The 7,870-nt window shown below is 31.8% G+C and overlaps 1 long non-coding RNA gene across 1 annotated transcript; it reads right to left on the bottom strand.

Annotated features, from left to right (window-relative positions):
* Nucleotides 1-2,611: 2,611 nt before the first annotated feature.
* On the bottom strand, nucleotides 2,612-3,103 carry LOC111416113 (uncharacterized). The gene is made up of 2 exons (XR_002706481.2): nucleotides 2,885-3,103; nucleotides 2,612-2,809 (listed from the first exon to the last, which is right to left on the bottom strand). It is a non-coding gene; the product is annotated as an uncharacterized lncRNA (long non-coding RNA).
* Between the last annotated feature and the right edge of the window lie 4,767 nt (nucleotides 3,104-7,870).

The following is a 7,870-nucleotide window of genomic DNA, read 5'->3' as shown; positions in this document are numbered from 1 at the left end:
AGACCCGAGCTCAAATATAAACCCAGAAATTTGCAATCAGGAACAGGTTCTACCTGGTTATATTTGCGCAAGGTGAAGACCGAGTTAAGTGTCTTAGTTGCATTTAGGGTCAGGTTATTGCTATTAAAGCAAACCTTATCTAATTAAAATGTATTACTTTGTACCGCTGTAACCGCAATCAAAATAGAGCTTCAACTAATAAATGTAGTATCATCAGCATACAACATACAATCATCTTCACCTAAAGTGTATAGGTATATGATTTTATCTGATCAAACCGAGTTTGCTTGTGGTCGTGGCTTTACAATTAATAACATATCAACCCATCATATTAGAGTGACCACAATAATGACTGACCACAAAGTTATTTAAAAATCACTCTCTCAAGCACCTTGAATAATGCTGGAAGAATTGATTTTGGAACTGAGAACAGTCAGAAATTGAAATCATGAAACATATATTAAATATATGACACAAGAGTACTGTTTAGTAAGTTTATTTAACCCAACCCAACCCAACTCAACCCCATTTTTTACGCTGAAGAGGAAAAATATTTTATGTACCTGACCCTAATGGTGGTATTGATGATAGAAGCTGCAAACATTGTTGATTAAAACTTGATTGATATGAACTGAAACTACTGAAACTTGTTTTTTATGAACTAGGGCAGCCCGGACCTGTTTGCACACTACTGCAGACTACGTTGTTATAAAGTTGTTAAATTCTTGTTGTTGCTACGTCACCTTTACTCTTCTGGGGAAATTCATGAAGATTTCTCTAGCTCCTGTTTTGATATTTCTGTTCTGTCTTCTTTTGACTTGTGCCGTCATCTTTTAGTCCTTGTGGAATACACCTAGATATCTCAGCATATCTTATCCATCCACTTTCACCGTAATTTCTTTAACTTTTTTTTTACGTTGCAAAATATCAACTTTAGTCTTGTGACTTGCAATCCTCATTCATTTTATTAGGTTTACTTACCGTATAACTCTTTCCACTGCATATTCCGCCTTATCTTTCTTCACTATTCTAGTCCTTACTATACTTTGAGCTAAGTCGTCATCATAGTTCACCAGATTAATACTTTCTTCTTCTTCCATTTTCATCCTTAGAACCCCACCGTAAAATACCGTACATAGCGTTGGTCCTAAGATACACCGCTTATTATTTCGAGGCACGCCATAATTTTTCTCCACGAGGCAGAGTTAAAAACATTTTCAATGTTCAGAGTCACCATGACGTATACGTTTTAATATCTTAATAACACTTAGTTTTTTCCATCTCTCATTAAACTCTTATTGCGTTTATGGCTGACTCCTAAAACCGTATTAGTCTTTGCTAAGCAATTTTTGATTCTATACTTAGGTTGTTTCTGATAATGATTTTTATCAGTTTCGTGATTGTTGTCTCTAGGCAAATTCGACGATAAGTTGGCCTTCCGTCGATATTTCTATAAATACTAGGTTGGCAAAGACTTCTAAGAGGCTGGAAAAACGCCGTTCTTGAGTCAGTTATTGTATATCTAATGAAAAGCATTTTTGTTCCTCAACAAAATCTTTCTCTTTACTCTCTTAATCGCATCATGCGGTGTTTTTACTGTGAATGGTGAAAACTTTCACTTTTCCTCTTTGTCTCTAGAGATTTGCTTCGTTAATCCTCGTATTTCTTTTCTATGTATATACCATCGAAGCTCCTTGAATTTCCCAACCCAACCTAACTTTCTTTATAGAGTGCTCATCCTCATCTTACATCTTGTTCGCTCTTATTTATTACCCACCTTTCATATTCTTCCTACATTCTTACTGTTTTAGTGATCATTTTCTTAATTAACTCCCAGTTACCGCCACTTTGCAGAATAAGTCTCACCATATTACCCGAATTTAACGTAGCCTTGCATTGTTCCTCGCACTATGGGGTCCTCCAGATCTCAATTATTCTATAACTCAGAGGTTTTGTTACATAGATGTTTTGACAATGTCTTATGTTTTCTAATAATGTAAGGTGCCTTCAAAGGGTTATAGCCTGTGTCGGAACGTGATGCACCTCATCTTAATCTCTCAACATCCATTTTTCTCCATTCTTGTTTTTCTTGTCTATCCTTCCGAGTTGTTCCATCTTTTCGTCTATTTTAACATTAATCTACTTCTTAATCTCTTTTCTTCTCCTGTATAAACTTTTGTATTAACAGGTCCATTTCCACATTACTGCTAGTTGAATAACTTTGGAATACAGTCTTTGTATGTTTATATTGACCATTAATAGATAGTTTCGACATGGATTTTTAAATTGCAGTTAATTGAGTGACACCTCCCTTTCTATTTCAATTCTCAGTCCTTATTGTCGTTTATTCTACCCTTTCTCGCTATCTAATTTCACCACAAATTTTCGTAATATTCACGGGTTATACAAACAGCAGAGTTTAGCCGAATTTAAAAACAAACATCCCTCACCTTTCTAAATTAATGATTCGTTCTATATATCCATATGGACCCTAAGCTTTAAACCTGCTGAATTTGGAAAAAGGCAGATATAACGTATATCGGTTCTAGCTCGAATTTGTGACGTTGATTCTCATTAAATAAGAACGAGACTGTGCATGGTTATGATATAGTACAGTATGGAGATAAATATATTTATAATAAATTCTAACATTAGGCACAGCTTGAGGTTATAAAAAACTTTTATTTAGGCTATAAATCAAAAGACTTCATGGCAACATCTGTAAGTGATGGATTTAGTAATTCACGCTGTAGAAAAGTAGAAGCTTCAGATTCATCTCCATTGCAACTCCACATTGACCTGAAATTTTCTTTAATAAAAAATGGTTAGCATTTATCGATTTATAAAAATGAATAAATTATGTATGCTCTTCGTTGATAAATACCAAGTTATCAGATGTTGATGAAAATCAATTAAAGATAGTTGATTTTAATCGTTCCACGACCATTTTTGTACTCTAATCTTTTTCATGATGTTTTATTCGTTTTAGATAGTCGTAAAAGGAATTGAAGAAGAGATGATCTCGTTCTCAAACGTAGAAAATTATCCAGTAATATCTTGTCGTCTCTTGTACGTACGGCTGCGTATCGAGAGTGCAGTTGAGGTAAGCGAAAACAGAACAAAACTTGGGCCAGTTCGAGAGCTCGTTCGCTTTTTAATAGATGTCCAAGGTGAAGAGAGCGACATACCTGAGAAAGGAGGAGAAAAGAACTTTTTATCTCTCGGTCTCGCTCGTTTTCTTAGGGCAAAGACGGGTTGTTGTGCGAAACGAAGAAGAGACGAAGAGACGCACTTACCGACCGGGCGTATATATAAATATATTTATATTTATCTGTAGATAATTCCGCGTAATGCGGTCCGTGACGTGTACAAAGCGGTTGGGGTTGGGGCAGCCGGAGGCCGCTCCGGTAGTCGAGAGATGGAGGCCGATAGCGACCGCGGCGGCCCATTACGCCTGAAAAATTACGCCAATAAGTCTAAATCGAAGTGCATTTTCCGTGGGCATGTTTGCTTTTAATTAGTCGAAATTGTCTCTCTCTTAAGACGTTTTTAGTTTATTTTTGCGAGAGTTCCCTTTTTCGAAATTCTCGTTAACGACTACGAAAATCGGACAATTTTTTATTGTCACTTATATCGGCATTCCAACTTGAACTACATAAATATTTCTTTTTTGAAATCACCCTCAACGTTAATACTAGCTGGTTTTTGAACTGGTCATTTTTCATAAATAAAAGCATCTTTTGAAACCGTTTCAAACGCTTGTCCAGCTCATTTATCCCCCTAATCCCGAGTGTTGGTGAATATGTTAAAGGGTTTCGCCAAATGTGGACGCACAAATTACCTACAATAGGGGAGACTACTGGACATTAGAGAGGATTTTGAACTTTTCTGGATTCGAATCGTGGTTTTATCAGTTTTGAGGATTAGCGTCGCGTGTTCTGCCACGTGGGGTTCTTTGTCTGTTCCAGCACCTGCCCTTTTTACCGCTAGACTGGACATCGGCCGGTCTAGTTTAACCAATCCATTAGGGGCGGTCGTCAAAAATCGAATCTTTCAATTTCCAAATGTTAAATGCATCATAATTATAAATTCTTATTGGTTTTAAAAATATATTTTCTGGCCCATCCAAAAATCGACATCCTTGAGTTTCGACAGATGGCAATTTTTGTTCTATTGTTCTTTGAAACTTTCCAACAAAGATTGAACTCTTGGTGGTGATGAGTTTAAACAAGAGTAGACATGAACAACTGTATAGAAAGAGATAGAAGAGGTTCTAAACGGTTTGGAATATAAGAGTGTAAAGTAGGTAATACTGTTCTTCTTCTTCTTCTGATGTACTCTACCTGGAAAGACAGATGACGCTCGTGCCGTCATTGTTAACGGATTTGCCACAGTGAGGACCTTCCACATCGTGTAGAAGACCTTCGATCATCCTCCTTCTATTCGCGCGCGCGGTCGACAGCCGGGGCGAAATGGGTCCTTTTTGTGATGGATTTCACGCGTTTTACTGATGTCGAATGACTAACGATAATTTAATTTACACGTGTAATCGACTGTCGGGTTTTCATTAGATGTGGTTGTTAAAAAAATCAATCTCTCTTTATCTTTGAGGTGTAGAAGAAGAAAAAAGCAGAAAAAAAAAATAGCTCAATTTTCATGTTAAGTTTTGAATTAGGACTTAAATATTTTACAATAAGTTGTAAATCATCATCACGGATTACCCAAGTCTAATCAAGCAATTGCAAAGAATCTCTGAGCTAAGCCTGTAGCGATACGACTTTGAAATCGATGTTATCTTGGAACAACAAATCGATAAAAGCTTGCCACGTATAAAGTAGTTAATTATCAATTAGATTTTATTCGTTGATTTTCAACAGATATGCAGTCAATGACATCCTCTGGCGATATCATTACTTCAAATGGGTGAAATAATGAAGTGATCTTCGCGCATCGTTGGAATAACCGTAAACTTGATACAAGAAACTTCTTGCAGAAAACGATAAAAGATTTCTTTAAGATTTTTTCTAAAAAATTTTTAAAATAAAGTTATAGGTATTTATGGATTGTCTTAAAGTTTGAACTTTTAGCTTTAATTGAGTATATAAATCACATTTTAATTCCCAAAAGTAAAGCTTCAGCAATTTATTGAAGTTTTCGCCTCTTTGATAAGTAAAAAATGAATCTAAACTAACAATATCTCTTTAAGATTTTTTCTCAAAATTTTTTATAATAAACTTGTGTATATTTATAGATGGTATTAAAGTTTGATCTTTCAGCTTTAATTTGCTGTATAAATCACATCTCAACTCTTAATGGTAAAGCTTCAGTGATTTATTTAAGTTTTTGCCTTTCTAATATGTAAAAAAACGAACTAAACTAACAATATTTCTTAAGGCTTTTTCTTAAAAAATTTTATAATAAAGTTGTACATATTTATAGATAGTATTAAAGTTTGGTCTTTCAGCTTTAATTTGCTGTATAAATTACATCTTAACTCCTAACAGTAAAGCTTCAGCAATTTACTGAAATTTTCACCTTTTTGATAAGTAAAATTCAATCTAAACTAACAATTTCCTCAGGATTTTTCTCAAAAAAATTTATAACAAAGTTGTGCATATTTGTAGATAGTCTTAAAATTTGATCTTTTAGCTTTAATTTGCTGTATAAATCACATCTTAACTCCTAACAGTAAAGCTTCAGTAATTTACTGAAATTTCACTTTTTTGATAAGTAAAATTCAATCTAAACTAACAATCTTCAGGATTTTTTTCTCAAAAATTTTTATAATAAAGTGGTACATAGTTATAGATAATTTTAAAGTTTAATCTTTAAGTTTTAATTTGCTGTACGAATTACATCTTAGCTCCTAATGGTAAAGCTTCAGTGATTTATTTAAGTTTTCGCCTTTCTAATATGTAAAAAATCAATCTGAACTAACAATATCTCTTCAGCACTTTTTCTCAAAAAATTTTATAATAAAATTGTACATATTTATAGATAGTATTAAAGTTTGGTCTTTCAGCTTTAATTTGCTGTATAAATTACATCTTAACTCCTAACAGTAAAGCTTCAGCATTTTACTGAAATTTTCACCTTTTTGATAAGTAAAATTCAATCTAAACTAACAATTTCCTCAGGATTTTTCTCAAAAAAATTTATAACAATGTTGTGCATATTTGTAGATAGTCTTAAAATTTGATCTTTTAGCTTTAATTTGCTGTATAAATCACATCTTAACTCCTAACAGTAAAGCTTCAGCAATTTACTGAAATTTCACTTTTTTGATAAGTAAAATTCAATCTAAACTAACAACCTTCAGGATTTTTTTCTCAAAAATTTTTATAATAAAGTGGTACATAGTTATAGATAATTTTAAAGTTTAATCTTTAAGTTTTAATTTGCTGTACGAATTACATCTTAGCTCCTAAAGGTAAAGCTTCAGTGATTTATTTAAGTTTTCGCCTTTCTAATATGTAAAAAATCAATCTGAACTAACAATATCTCTTCAGCACTTTTTCTCAAAAAATTTTATAATAAAATTGTACATATTTATAGATAGTATTAAAGTTTGGTCTTTCAGCTTTAATTTGCTGTATAAATTACATCTTAACTCCTAACAGTAAAGCTTCAGCATTTTACTGAAATTTTCACCTTTTTGATAAGTAAAATTCAATCTAAACTAACAATTTCCTCAGGATTTTTCTCAAAAAAATTTATAATAAAGTTGTGCATATTTATAGATGATAGTCTTAAAGTTTGATCTTTTAGCTTTAATTTGCTGTATAAATCACATCTTAACTCCTAACAGTAAAGCTTCAGCAATTTACTAAAATTTCACTTTTTTGATAAGTAAAATTCAATCTAAACTAACAATATATCTTAAGGATTTTTTTCTCAAAAATTTTTATAATAAAGTGGTACATATTTACATATAGTCTTAAAGATTGATCTTTTAGCTTTAATTTGCTGTGTAAATCACATCTTAACTCCTAACAGTAAAGCTTCAGCAAATTACTGAAACTTTTCACCTTTTTGATAAGTAAAATACAATCTAAACTAACATGTTTCTTCAGGATTTTTTCTCAAAATTTGTTACAATAAACTTGTACATATTTATAGATAGTCTTAAAGTTTGATCTTTTAGCTTTAATTTGCTATATAAATCACATCTTAACTCCTAACAGTAAAGCTTCAGCAATTTACTGAAATTTCACTTTTTGGGAAGTAAAATTCAATCTAAACTAACAATTTCCTCAGGATTTTTCTCAAAAATTTTTATAATAAAGTTGTGTATATTTATAGATAGTCTTAAAGTTTGATCTTTTAGCTTTAATTTGCTGTATAAATCACATCTTAACTCCTAATGGTAAAGCTTCAGTGAGTTATTTAAATTTTCGCCTTTCTAATATGTAAAAAATCAATCTAAACTAACAATATTTCTTCAGGATTTTTTCTCAAAAATTTTTATAGTAAAGTTGTATATATTTATATATAGTCTTAAAGTTTGATCTTTTAGCTTTAATTTGCTGTATAAATCACATCTTAACTCCTAACAGTAAAGCTTCAGTAATTTACTGAAATTTCACTTTTTAACACGTAAAATTCAATCTAAACTAACAATATTTCTTCATGATTTTTTCTCAAAAATTTTTATAGTAAAGTTGTATATATTTATATATAGTCTTAAAGTTTGATCTTTTAGCTTTAATTTGCTGTATAAATCACATCTTAACTCCTAACAGTAAAGCTTCAGCAATTGACTGAAATTTCACTTTTTTGATAAGTAAAAATCAATCTAAACTAACAATATTTCTTCAGGATTTTTTCTCAAAAAATTTTATGATAAAGTTGTGCATATTTATAGATAGTC

This window comes from Onthophagus taurus, chromosome 1, assembly GCF_036711975.1.
Source record: "Onthophagus taurus isolate NC chromosome 1, IU_Otau_3.0, whole genome shotgun sequence".
NCBI classification, from domain to species: Eukaryota; Metazoa; Arthropoda; class Insecta; order Coleoptera; family Scarabaeidae; genus Onthophagus; species Onthophagus taurus.
This window is presented reverse-complemented; position numbering and strand designations above follow the sequence as displayed.